General features: G+C 37.3%; 1 protein-coding gene across 8 annotated transcripts in view; it reads left to right on the forward strand.

The window, feature by feature from the left end:
• Positions 1-13,624, forward strand: part of TENM3 (teneurin transmembrane protein 3) — a 436,872-nt gene that overhangs the window by 23,668 nt on the left and 399,580 nt on the right. The window lies entirely within an intron of this gene.

Here is a 13,624-nt window from a genome sequence, read left to right on the forward strand (position 1 = left end):
TCACTAAAAGGGATTAGGTTTCATTTATTTATTGATAAAGAGGCCAACAGTTCAAGTTTAGAAGGTGCTAGCACTGCTGTGAGGCTAATGAAATTTTGATGGCCCGAGCATCCCGCAAGAGTAAAAGAACATTCGGACCATGTCACACATCTCCGTGTTAGCAGAGACTCAAAACAAGTGATAAAATGTATTCTTTTGCAAAACTAACTCTTCACCAGCCACGGGGGTTTGAAGTTACAGAGCATTTTGAGGAACAAATGTTTCCGGTCTATTGGGTTTCATATGGGATTCCAGACGTTAATCTTGTTCCGAGTGCAGGATCTGGGAGAAGTCCCTTCCTGACACCGTGCTTGCTGTGGTGGCCATCGTCTTTCTTGGTCAGCTGCGGTGCACCAGGGCAGAGAGCGGAGGGGCAGTGGTTTGTGGCCACGTAGGAAGCGGAAGTTCTGTTGAGCTGTTGGGAGGTTATGAAAATAACCATGATGAGCTGCCCTAATCAAAGGTAGAATTACCAGTATGCCTGGGGTCGCTTTGAGCATCTTTCCTGTCTCTGATGTATCATTAAAAGATCCCTGGCTGTATTTCCTCTCTGCAGCTCTGCAAGTCATCTGATCTGAATTCTAACTGTCTATTAATTGTCAGAAACAAAGGATTTTTTTTTCAAGACACCAACCTTTAAGCTTTAAAAATGTTTGTGTATCATTTCCCAGAAGAAGCCAAACCTATTAACATTCTTTGTCACCTAGCGGTGTGGTATTGTGAAAGGGGCCTGGATTTAGAATCAGCCCACTCAGGGTTTCGGTCTTTTCCTTTAGCCTCTGAGGCTGTTGGCTACTGAAACAGTAGCTCGAGTTCCCAACTTTCCCATTCTCCTTACTGCTTTGTCAGATGGGCAGCAGTCCCAGCGATGTGATGCTCTCCTGCTGGGGGTCCTCATCTGGCCCCCCTCTCCCTGTCTTCACAATCTTATGCCCCTTGGAAAGCCATGACCTATGAAGTTGGACAGACCAGGAGGGGCTGCCACTCCCCTTCTGCCTCATCGTGATTGCAGACCTCGAAAGCACCTGCTAGGGGCAGTAGATGAGAACATATCGTACGGGGGGCAGATCTCCCGGGTTTGATTTGGTCCCACCACCTCCCGTGTGACCTCGGGCAAGTTACTTAACCGTCCTGGGCTGCAGTTTCCACGAGGTAAAGTAGAGAAAAGAGGAAGTAGAATACAGTCCTTATAAGGTCATTGTGAGGACTGAATGAGTTCAGATCTATAATGTGCTTAGCACAGTGCCTGGAATGTAGTAACTTCTAAGGAAATGTGTGCTCTTCTCATTGTCTGTAAAAAGTGCGAAATCACATCTCCTTTGTAAGTGGCAATGAAGATGAAGTTAGGTAAACAATATCAAGTATTGGCATAGTTTTGGCCCACAGCACGTCTCTCCTCTTTCTCACCGCCCCCCTACTCCTTTTTACTCTCCCTCTGTCTGCGTTGGTTTTATTTGTGTGGCAAGATGAGAGGGAACTAGTGATCTCCAGAAAAGGCACTGATCATTTGCATAGTCTGGAATTTCTGTCACTATTTATTGACTCTTTTATTTTTCTCCCAAACCCCACATCCTTTTTAATTTACTGTAATTAAATGAACGTACATTGAATGGTGCTGATAATTAGTCTGATGGCTGTAGACTTCAAAGACTTCGGCGTGCTCCTTCCCCTTCTGGCCAAAGGAATTTTCAAAAGTAGTGTTTCCCTCAAAGGCATGTTACTTAGACAGCCAGTCAATTAAAAGGCAATTTAACTGATGCTCATCAGTTCACACGATAAAATAAATCATTCCTGGAAGACTTTATTTCTCATCGGAGGTCTTAGCAATATACCTGTTGTAGGACCCCGCTAATGCCACACTAATTGTGCACGATACTACAGTATTAAGGGCCAATTTGACAGACGAAGATGGTCTAACAGTAAAGGACAATATCTTTAGATGTGATAGGTACTCGCTTTGTGCAGCTAACACACTTCAAGGAACCGATTCACTTGTCTTTGAAATACTGTTTTCGAAGTCTGCTTTCAGTCTAGATAAAGTCTAAAAGTTGAGTTATTATACTTTAAAAGGAAAAAGATACACTTCTTTTTTTTTTCTTTAAACTTACACTTCTTAAACCAATTTGACGAACTGTTGCAGGAATAATGTTTGAACCAATCTTTCAGCAGAAAACTTTTCACTGTTTCACAATCCAAGTTGCCATGTCAAGGCCGAATATATTCTCTTAAAGAGCGGACGAGGTACTCTCTGCTTTTTCTGAGAGACTGCTTTAGGCAGGAGAGGTGTAGCTTTTCTATTACTGATTAAATTCTGGAGTAGTTTGGGAGAAACTCTTGAATGACATTGGAGTATCCCATTACGTCATGTAATTGTGATGCTTCCAGCAATGCCTCAGATACCATTTCTCGCCTGGTTCTTTTCACAAAGGGGCTCTTTGAGTTTTCTGAAGATCATTTGCAGAGAGGTGTATGAGTTTGTCTATCTTAATTCCATGACTTCAACTTTATCCATGAGCTTTTCAGCTTACTTTGGAAATTGACTGTAAGAATCAAGGGAGGGGACACCTGGGTGACTTAGGCATTAAGCATCTGCCTTTGGCTCAGGTCACGATCCTGGGGTCCTGGGATCGAGGCCCACTTCCGGCTCTGCACCATGCTCCCTGTTTGGTGGGAAGCCTGCTTCTCCCTCTGCCTGCCTCTCTCTCTCTCTCTGCCTGTGTGCCCTCTCTTGCTGTGTCTCTGTCAAATAAATAAGTAAAATCTTAAAAAAAAAAAAAAAAGAATTAAGAAGGAATTCTACTGCTGCAAGAAATAAATGATGTCTCAGTGTTATTCTGATTTTATGAGATTCTATTACACATACGAAACCCTAACTTGTATATAAATTCCATTATGGGCGCTCTTCTGGCATGTAATGGTCACTTTTGGCATGCTCTGTTGTTATAAATTATATTTTATGTTTTAGGTGCTCTGGGATGCCAGAAACAGCAAAAGTAAGACATTGTATGCTTGCTAAATCGAGCTCAGAATTAGAGTGCTGCTTTGCAGAATACAGTCAAGTAGCTTCTAATATATACAAATAATTATGTTGCCTTGTTGTGTATACATTTATGGTTTAGTAGCAACTTGTCATTCTCTTAACAAAAGCTTCCATATGTCATTTGAGAATGAAATATATTTATTTCATGGATATGTTACAGGTCACTCAAGCACAGTAAACTGTGATTTAAATTAATTTTTTTTAATTTAGCTTTATAAAACTGGAATTAAGGAGACTATAAAATCCACTGCCTTTGTTGTTATCATTTAGGTATTTATATACATTTATATTTCCCCTCCTAAGAGGATTTGTAGAACCTCTTTGCAGTTTGCTTCTCTTCACGTGAATATTGCCATTTCTACAAAATTCAACTTGTGTTCTAAGTATTTTTGTTCAAAGTATAAAGAGTATAGGCTCTCTCTCTTTATATTCTAAATGTTCTCTTAATTGTGGAGCTGAAATCAAAGTAAAGCATTCCATGCACATATCAAACCTGATGATGTATGCTATTTTGATTTTTGAATGTGTTTTTGATATCCTTGAAAAATCACAGTGGTAGCAATAAAATTGTTTTAATTAATGAATTGAACAGCAGCGAATGCTGAATCAGGTTTATTGATGTAATTATCACTGAAATAGAAAAATTAAGTGTTAGGGCCATAGAACCATAGTGTATTTGCCATTCTGAGGGTATTCAAGGGTTTGAAGAGAAACTGAGTGCTGTGGGGTTTTTTGGTTTTTTGTTTTTGTTTTTTGGTGTTATTTAAAGAATATTCTCAAGTTATAATAATCCTATTTATTAACATTATAAATGTGAAAATCTTATACATTATTTATAGGATAATTTGAAGGTAGATTTAGTATACTGAATTTTTTTTTATATTTATCAGTGGTTTGGGGCAAATGAAGAGAAACCTAAAAATATGGCACCAGCAAGTGTGGATTATTCTTTCAAAAGCCCAACTAAGACAGGAGGGAGGAGGGCTGCTAACTCCTGAGACACACAGAGGCAAGGGTATTTTTATATTAGACAACATTTCAGCATTATTATAAAAGAAAAGGCAGGAACAAGAAAGAGAAAAGAGATTTGGGAACCTTAATAGTGTGTAACTGTGAATCCCTCAAAACTTTTTGTCTCTTAAGGTACTTTTCATCTTAAAAATTTGTGTGCATGTAACTTTAGCATTTGTTATAGGAAAGCTATACTTTAAAAAGGTAAAATTCTATCAGTATGGATTGAAATCATAGCAAATAGTAAGTCAGTGTACTGTGAGTTGATGATATTTGATGGAATTAAAAGTCCATGTCATCAAAAGGGTTGAGGGAAAGTACATTCTTATTCAAAATTGGTATTTTATTTCAAATAGTTTTAATAAAAAAAAAAAAACACACATCCAGAATCCTATGGAAAACAGGTAAAACAGGTAGTTGACTTTGGAGCCTGCGCGAACAGGAATGTTCTCAATACTCTTACCTAGGAAGAGTTACCTAGACGCCTAGGTAACTTCTTCCTTTTCTTTATTCTGTCCTTTGTTTGAAAACAAAATGCATGTTTATGAACATAAAATTATAAAACCAGATTTTATTACTAATCAATACTGTCAAGGCCTTATCAAACATCAATTAAAAAAAAAAATACAGGGGTGCCCGGGTGGCTCAGTTGGTTGACTGTCCGCCTTCAGCTTAGGTCATAGTCCCAGGGTTGTGGGATCAAGCCCTGCATCATCTTCCCTGTACTTTGGGGAGCCTGCTTCTCCCTCTCTCTCTGCCTACTGCTCTGCTATTGGTGCTCTCGCTCTCTCTCTCTCTGCCAAATAAATAAACAAAAACTTTGAAAGAAACACACACACACACACACACACACACACAAAGGGAGGGGGGTTATAAAACCATAATACGAGTGATATGTCCCAGAGAAACAGAGATGCTCTAGAAGAAGCCAGAGTGGTCATTGTTATCTGTATATTACAGTTTGGAAGACCAAAACTCTGTGAAATGATTACTCAGACTAAACTGAATAAATTGATTTGCCTCTAATTGGTTAATATCAAAGTAATACACAGGAAATAGACTTGCCCTTCCCACTGGTTTTTATAGAGGTGTTGAAGTTCACAAAGAGAGATCTTAAATTTTTGACATACAGCAGCTGGAGATTCCTAGGGGATTTGAAAGTGTTTGAGTGAAATGTCAGTTGCTGCAGAAAACAAGTAGGAAACATTCCCTTATAATGGACTGTGTCTCGTCTACTGTGACTGGGCTACCACTGTATGGATTGCAGGCTACAAATTGTGCTTATAGTTGCTTATTGAATGAACCTATTTTTCAAAAAAGTGTAGGCATTCAGCTATCATTCGAATTTTTTAAGGTTTCAATATTGTTCGCTCTGTACTGTCTCAATAATCTAAGTGAAATGATAGGTTATTACAGATAAAAATAAATAAAATTAGATGAAATGATACAAGTGATAAAAATAGATTTTAGATCCAACAAACAAGTATAAAATATGATCTGAATGCTTAAATTCATACCTTGAATGTATCTTGTTAATTACTTAGCATTACACATCCATTGGATGCTGCAGAAAAGCAGATGGAATATTCACTAGTTTCTAATTTGGCATTTACGCTTTTATTCTTTTCTATGTGTTTAAAAATTAAAACCACAATTTATGTTTTGACCTAAGCTTCCACCATGTTATCAGACATTCTTCTACAACATAATATTTTTCCATGCTGTGCTGTGCTTTATCATGATTTGCTTAACATATCTGCTATTTTGTACATTTAGGTTGTTTGAATTTTCACTATTATGAATTGTGTTGTAGTAACTATCCCAGTAGCTAAATCCTTGCCCCTAACTCTGTTATTACCTTCGGATAAATTCTTGGAAGTGGAACATCAGAGCCAAAGGGTACAGACAATTTAAAGCTTTTGATATACCCTGTCAAAGCGCCCTGCAAAAAACACTTGTATCCATTTACACTCCCACCAGCAGTACAAAAAAAAGTGTCTTTTTCCACAAGCCATTGACAGCAAGTGTTGCCAAGCTTTACATGTTTGGCAACCTGGATGGATAAAACATAGTATCTTACTGTTGTTGTAATTTATGTTCATGTGATTGATAGGTTGAATATATTTTCATGTGTATGTGTGTGTACGGTTCATATTTCTTCTTTTGTGAATTGCCAACTCATGTCCTTTGTCTATCATGCTTTGGGGGTAAATGAAGAAATGGGTTTTCTGGGGTCTAAGAGAAATGAATTCAAGGACACCAGGACACTGCCACTGCTTTTTTCCCCTTGTACCCACGTAGCCTTGATGAGACAGGTGTGGTTATAAGAGGACCTGATATGTATAATTATCTCCTTAAATGCAGACCTTCTGCTCATAGATGTACAGATAAGCTGCACACTAGCAATGAATAGAGATATGAGCTTCATGTATCAAATGTAAGATCCTCCAGTCTAGCAAGACACCGCCTTGCTTAAGTAGCTGTGTACTCTTTCTTAGAGCTTCTAGGTGCCAAGAAAATCGGCATTCAGATGCAGAAGATACAGACATATAGATACCATATTTTTTTCTTATTGAATTGCAAGTGCTTTCATATAATAAGGATCTTAATAATTGTCTCCTTTGAAATATTTAGATCTTAATCTTTAACAGATATTTTCCTTTGTTTGATTTTAAGATATCATTTATGTAAGGAATTTTTTAAGAGACCTTTTTAAATGTATTCAGTTATATTATCTACTTGTGGCCTTTTTTATGGCTAGAAATGTTGACTTTATCCCTAGAGCAAATTGCCATTCATGTTTTCTTTTTAAAAAGGTTTCTTTCATTTTATTTACATTTACTCCTTCTAAATTTTGCTAACATAGTCTGCAGTATAGGGATTTAAAATTATTTTCTTCACACAACTCGTTTTTCTAAGTGTCATTTAATTTAATTAGGGGATGTTTCATAATATTTAATAAATGTATCCTACTATACTTCAATTTTGGCAATGAGACATCAATAAAAATTGTGCCGTTAAATCTTTGCAGTGAAATAGAAAAAGATTTATGAAATACATAAGTAGTAGTTTTTAGATACTGGTTTAGATCCTGGTTTTTAGATAAATTCAGGTTTGTAGTTTTTGAGAGACCTAGAATGCTAACAACCAAAAAGAAACAGGAATTCTCAGGAATACACAATGAGCTACTAGCAGCACAGTATGTAACCTTTATGCATTGCAAAAAATGCAATAGTGGAAAAACAGAGTGAGATAGGCTTACAGGAGTTATATATAAAGTGGCAAACAGTTGCTAAGATCTATTTTTCATTTAAAAAATCAAGCATTCATCCTGCAAACAGTTAAGATTTATTCTATTTTGTGCACATCCTTATATCAAACATTTTCAGAGTTGTGGGGGGTGGATAAAATATACCCTTCGCTGTCAGGCTTATAGACTTGGAGATACAGGGCTTTACAAAGAGGAAACAATCAAAAGGCAAAGCAGCTAGATGGTTTACATCGATATACTGCACATTGGAAAGAGAAAAGCAATGAAGATTCAGAAAAGGAAAGATTTTATAGGATTTTTAGAATTTCAGCAGGACTTGGAAAGTGGTGAAACATGTTTAAGTGCAGCAGAGGAGTGCACCTGCTTACAGTCGGGACAACTTGAGGAAATGCCTGGAAGCAATAAGGGAAATAATGGTAGCATCCTAGGGAGGCCACCCCATTCTAGAAGAATCCTCTTGGGAAGCAATGGATATTAACGTTGACAGTGAAATGGAATCGATTTATGAGGAACTGTAAATGTCACGCTGAAGGTCTAAGCTTGTCGCTGTGGGTAGTCTGGCCAGCCCATGTCCTAAAGCAGAGCTGAGACATGATGGACAGATGATATGAAGGTGAACTTGGAACGGATGAGCCATGATCCCATACGAACCAGGAAGGGGGTATTGTGAGCAAGGAGGAAGGAACAAGTTGTAGTGCTATTGATGGGGCTTTGCAACGTGAGAAAGAAAGATAAGGAGCCACACATGCAAGCTTGTGAGCACAGAACCAGAGAGAAGGTCAGTATCAGAGTAAAAGGGAAAAGGCCATAGATCAATAAAATAGACTTTCATCTAAACAATTACATAAAATCACAATGCAGAAGAGTTCATGCTACACTTTGGGAAACAGTCAACAGTGCGTAAAAGATGTTCTTGAAAACTAAAAATGAATGTGCGTTGAAAGGAATATGAAGTGGTTACATTAGAAAGCAAGATGGACAGTGAATAAGAATAGAACTAGATCAGACTCAAAGAGAAAGTTATTTCTTCATATTTCATGACTCATCCTTCAGACCAGAACACTCAGTTATTGCTCAGTGTCCAACAAGATCATCCCACCATGACGTTCCATTGAGGTGCACTAATTTGCTACTAGAGAAAGAAGCTCAGTGACTGAAGACGAGAGTCTGAGAATATTTTATCCCCTACATTTTAGTGCTTCCTGCTAGATCTCAAAACCATCACGACATGAAATTGACTTCCTGTGCTCTTGATGATGTGTTTATCTTCACCACAGCCATGATGAGAGTTTTGCAACTGATCCATTTTCCACGGGAACAGCGGGAGAAGCCCGGGATCTGTGTCAGGAGGAGGCAAGGAAGAAGGCTGCATGGTTATTCATAGTAAACCGTACTCCTCTTCCCCTGGGACCTCAATTCTGATAAAGATTGTAAATCAGGATGGTTGAGTTCTGGAGATAGCTTGATAAAGGCACAGCAGATACCCTAATACTCGGCCAATGACCCCTCCATGCTGGAAAGACAAAGGATTTGAATTCCAGCAGTTCCTATGGTTCATGTTTGCATCTTGAAGCGTCTACATGTCAACTTCCTGCTTTCACTGTTAATGCATTGAGCGTACTTGTATTTTCTCTCAAAATATTAAGAGATGGACGCAGAGGATCCTAGGGGAAAGATAGGCTACAGTGTTTCTTTAAATTGTTGCCATATTTTTACCTATTCGAAGACTGAACTCTAGAAGGATAAAAAGTACTGAGAAGCAAACTATTTAGAGGTGCAAGTTTGTAGTTTAAGAGATAAGAATATGGATGCTATATACCCATGAGTTTGGGTTGCTTTCCCCATATTTCAGGTAGTTTGTACTGAGTGTATAGCTCATCAATAGTTGACAGCTGTCAGGCAAGATATCTTTTCCTGAAGAAATATCAGAAAGGGTGAGAGTTTAGGGCAACCCTTTCCATGAGACCCATTTCTTATTCTATTTTAATTAGAAATTTTCAGCTGTAAAAATCCTCTTACCCCAACCAATTCTGGTTTCACTACAAAGACGTTATTCCTTGATGGGACAGTTTGTATTCTCTTCAAAATCCTTTGACTTCCTGTAGAAAGTGCTGTGACTCTACAGGAACATTTCAAAAACAATCATTTTGTGATAGTTACATTTCCAATAATGATTATAAAGATTTGAAATATGAATGTTGTTGTTATTTTCCTTTAGAAAAATTACTATTTGAAAATCCAAATGGCAGAGAGGTTTGATAAGGATGTCAGAAGAGACAGAAATAGATATTTGGTTTTTATTGAGCACCTATTATACCCAATCTACTGCCCTCTTAGTTTAGTCATGTTGTCTCTATTTTACCATGGAAATAAAAGTAAGGCTTAGAGAATCCATATAACTGGCTAAGGTCTCACAGAAACTAAATGACAAAGCCGCGATGTAAAGCCACTGTTTAATTCCCAATCTCACTGTAATACACGAGTGGAATCTATCAATGCCAGACAATGGTAGAGTGTAGGTCCCTCGGATCACTTACTTTTCAAGGAGCAGGAAAAAAATGTATCCTGCCAATGTAAATATCTTCCTTGTCACCATAAGCTTCTGTGTAGTTGAATTTATTTCTCACTTCTTAGTTTAAGACATCATTCTATATTTAGACAAGAGTTTCATAGGCACAGTGATAATGACACTTGATTAGAAGTGCAGACATCTGATTTCTGGTTTCATAATTAAGTCATTGCTTGACCTTGGGCCACTTACCGAGTATCTTTGGGTAAGTTTCTTCAAACTATGTCTTCTTATTAAATAATTTTTTAAAATCTGCATTATTTTATCTTTGGTTAACATTACAGAGCTAATATTGCAATGTTTTCTCTTGAGGATTTCCCTCAAGGGAGAGAAGTCATCTTGGGTTAGGATAGATCCAGTAGAGTGATGATACGAAGCATAAAAATCTAATAAACCATGTAAAGTAGCAAGAAAAATTAGATTTATTATTTGCATCAATCAAATATAATCCAAGCTTCCTTTGCTTGTGTGCATGTCTCTGAGAAGTATTCAATCTACAAAGAATGGAACTATGACCCTTGAACTAATATAATATACATTATGGTCTACAAAGTTTTATTATGTTTTGTTTTGTTTTGACTAACATTCCATCTATATTACTCAGTCATTTCAGATTCTTAAAATAAATTTGTTTCAGTGCTAAGAGTCTTATCAAAATAAACACTAAGAATTTCTGTAGTATTTTATTATATAAGTTTAGAAAATTTGCTTAGTAGTGATATTCAGGAAAAAAACAATTTTAAATACCTTGCCATACCTAACAAGGAGGTTCTTAATATTTATTGTTGGATGAAAAATAACTGACATTACCTAAATATTTCAATAAACCTTTTTAAAAAAGATAATCAGCCAGTTTTAACCAACAAAAAATAGGCAACATTTTCTCTTCTTCTTTCTCATCTACTTTTTCAAGAGGAAGATCTGGTTTGGAATATACTATTTTGTTTTGACTATGGTCATACTTGGTTTCCATGAATGAGTCATTCCTACCCCCATATTCCCCCATGTATTATTATCTGTCTTTCTTAAGACACTGTAGACTCTCAAAACACAATATGGCTCAGGTTCCTATTTCACTGCATGAATGTTCACGTGATAATCAGCTTGTTTCTAGGGGCGATGATCTGTGCAAATCAATTCTGTTTTATGTTGCTAAAGGACCTGCCAGATAATCGAATATCATAATCATAAGTCTGACAGAGACCTTATGAGACGTAAGTTCTATTCTCGGTAAGGCAGCCTAGAGAGACATGACTGAACTAGATATCATGATTTTCTGGAATTTGCCCATATCTGTGTTTTGTTGGAAATTTTTTCCTGATTTTATCCTGAGTGCTTGGATTGAAATAGAAAAATTTCACCGCTTCATGTCATAAGCCTTCTTACACTTGAGAAACAAGACTGTTGCCCTTCTTTTCTCAAAACTAATTAGGCCCAATATTCATTCCTTGTGATAAATTGATCCTACCACCTAGCCCTAATCATTTTCATTACTCACTGAGCTTTTTCCCAATTCATCATATCTCCTTCATTTCTGAGGACCTCAAAACACACACACACACACACACACACACACACACACACACACACTTTCTCTTGCTTTTTTTTCTCTTCCTTTTTTAAAGGCAGTGAACCACATTTCTGCTCAAAGTTATTTTTAGTGCCTAGGATATATATCAACAGTTTGCTAAAAGGCATGATGTTTGTCCTCAAAATAATGTTTTCAGTGGTTAAATCCCCATGTAGTGTGCTCTTATTCAACTCTGATCTAAGTATTACCATGATGTTATTGTACCCGTGGAAAAAATCCATTACCCATCACTTTCCCTTTCCATATAAATATCTTTGTAAACATTTCATCAATTTCTTTGTAATTTCAACTCTGGATTTCTTTAGAATTTTGCATAAAGCTCTTATTTTCCAGATCTAATTTCCTACTCTAGAGTATTAGATCAGAACTTTCTTACAACTCTCTTCTTACATTGGCGAATCTTACTAATCTATTAACTTTTTATTATAATGTGCAGTTTAACTCTCCTGCTTAAAATGTCCCTCTTTTTCCTCTCTCCTGTCATCTCTAAATTTCTTCGTAACTGGAGTTTCAAATGCAGTTACTTTCAACCTGCAGTTCCTAATAAGCCAGGATGAGCCGTGAATACCTGTTTAAAGGGCTGACTTCATACCTTTTCAACTCTTTCCCACACTCGGAAAGTCAATGCAGCTTTCAAGAGATCTAGGTTTAAAAGTGAATCCAATATGTGTGTTGGTGAAAGCCTGCTCCACAAACATGATCTTTTAATTATATCTTTTTTAAACAACATACCCAGAATACCTCATTTTAGTTTGCAGCGTAAGGTGATATGTAGGTAAATTACACAAGCAGTCATTAACAAAAATAACGTGTTATCTTTTGCAAATATACTTCCAGTTGGAAACCTGCTACTGGGAACTAGAATGGTAGCTGTCTTTTGTAGTCTGCTTGTTTTTTCCTAACAGGTATAAATCATTAGGAATAAATTGTATTCTGTCATTGTAGCCAGTAATTGGTGACATTTTCTTGTCACTACGGGATTATAAATAACAGCAACAGTATGTAAATATACATACTGTCAACAGATTCATTATGTTATGAAAAACATAAACCAGGAGTCTTTTAACTATACTTTGCATATTTTCTATATTAAGTATGACACTGACATCTTTACAGAATTTTTAGGAACACTTGACAGAGCAGTTTTTGCCGTTAATAACTTCAAATCGTTTTATTATGCTTTTAATGAATTTTAATTATTTCTATGTCTTCCATAGTTCACCTGGAAAGTATGTTCTTCCAAAGGTATTTTGTTTGCAAATAGATATTTGATCAATAAAACAGATAAGGGCTTTATTATTATTATTATTATTATTATTTTAGCAGTAAAACACTAGAGACATGCAAAAGACTGTAAGCATTTGTGATGCATTTGAACACAGCTCATGTGATGAGGGTAATTAAAAATAAAAGGACCTTGGGGTGCCTGGGTGGCTCAGTGGGTTAAAGCCTCTGCCTTTGGCTCAGGTCATGATCCCAGAGTCCTGGGATCGAGCCCTGCATCAGGCTTTGAGCCGGCTTCCTCCTTCTCTCTCTGCCTGCCTCTCTACCTGCTTGTGATCTCTGTGTGTCAAATAAATAAATAAAATCTTTTAAAAAAATAAATATACAAGGATCTCAAATTGTATATAATAAATGGTGATACTCTGTCCCACGCTGAATGAAAAAAATGAGGCATTTGGAGACAACACTAATGTGGACCAAATCTCCTAATTACTTGCTTCCTTGGTCATTCAGTCAGCACGGCACTGTCCAGTCTGAGGGCGCTGGCAGTGGTATGTACCACCCATCACCTCTCGGACCACCACTCCCTGAAAAGGCAGGAACCACCTCCCCTTTAGTAGCTTTAGTACTTGCAGGAAGGATGGCTGTTATTTTTCTTTGAGTTTTCAAAATTAAGACAGAAAAGCCCCTGTTCAGTTATGGGTCCAACAGGCAAACCCACTGCAGCTGCCGTTTGACCCCCATCTTCCTGAGCAAGTTCATCAGCCTTTTCTTGGAAGTCTCTGCCGGAAGACCTGAAGGGCGTTGCTTCTGGCCGGCTCACTGGACGCGCGTTTGGGAGCCGTCGGTACCCGGTACCCTCACTTCCCCACTGAGAGG

Source organism: Mustela putorius, unplaced genomic scaffold (genome assembly GCF_011764305.1).
Source record: "Mustela putorius furo isolate JIRA1106 unplaced genomic scaffold, ASM1176430v1.1 tig00003932_pilon_pilon_pilon:0A:0A, whole genome shotgun sequence".
In the NCBI taxonomy this organism is placed as follows: Eukaryota; Metazoa; Chordata; class Mammalia; order Carnivora; family Mustelidae; genus Mustela; species Mustela putorius.